The following is a 1,089-nucleotide window of genomic DNA, read 5'->3' as shown; positions in this document are numbered from 1 at the left end:
TCAGGTGGAAACCGGGAAGCACCTGATATGGAGCTACCTTCGAGCTCTGATCCCAGTGTCCCTGCTGAACCTCAGGAAGTCAGTCGAGAGGTGGACTGGCAGTTGCAAGTCATGGGTGGAAATCTGGAAGCACCCAAGTCCCCTCCAACGAAAGGTACATCTCGATCCTCAACTCCTACTTCTGACTATGATCAACAGGCCGAAGAAGTCTTCATTGGCGAAGTGCGTCAATTCATGGCTGATCAATCTCAGAAGATGGCTCAGCTCGAAAGAATACTCGCTGTGGTCCGCAATGCTGCAATGCCTGCTGATGGCACAAGTGAATCCCAAGGCCGTCATGCCGAACTTCTCGAACAGGCGATATGGGCTGAGGATGCAGCACGGAAAGCCACTGATGAAGCCGCTGTAGCTCGAGCAGAGGCTGCAAGTGCGAGGGCTGAATTAGCCGAGATGCGAGCAGAGCTGCGAGCCTTCTACTATTCCAGTGAACTTCGACAGGATGTGATGAAGGCCATACTCGATGACCTGTCGAACCAAGTCCCTGCCCAACTTCAAGCTATTTTCGAAGGTATGTCCACCCTCCTCTCCCGTACTGATGATGCCAACAAGGGGGAAAATAAAGAGAAAAAGAAGGGGGATACAACGGGCAAGAAAAGGGCAGCAAGTGAACCAGCTGGACCACCTCCAAAAATACCAAGAATCATGAGCAAAGCAGTGGAGGATGCCAAACAGGCAGAAAACCTAAGGGTCCAGCGTACACTGGAAATGGAGAGAAGGAGAGAAGAGGACAGAGAAAGAAGAAGAAAAAGACAAGAACGACAGTCAGAAGAAGAAAGGAAGATAGATCTTCTCATGACAAACTTTAAGTTTGGGAACAGAGAAGACACTGAACAAATTCTGACTCTGGAGATATTCAAGCTTCTGAAAATCACTGGAATATCAACACACAGCAACATGTCTCCAGAAGAATGTATTGCTTGGTGGAAAGATGAAGTAATTGATGGTGAGTTCGTGGGGGAAGCCTACAGGAACTACAGGCATCTAGATGTCACAGATGAATACTTAAGCCTGGTAAATCCGAAAGACCCC

This window comes from Ipomoea triloba, chromosome 16 (assembly GCF_003576645.1).
Source record: "Ipomoea triloba cultivar NCNSP0323 chromosome 16, ASM357664v1".
Classification (NCBI taxonomy): Eukaryota; Viridiplantae; Streptophyta; class Magnoliopsida; order Solanales; family Convolvulaceae; genus Ipomoea; species Ipomoea triloba.
The sequence above is the reverse complement of the archived record's forward strand: the minus strand, read 5'-3'. Positions refer to the sequence as shown.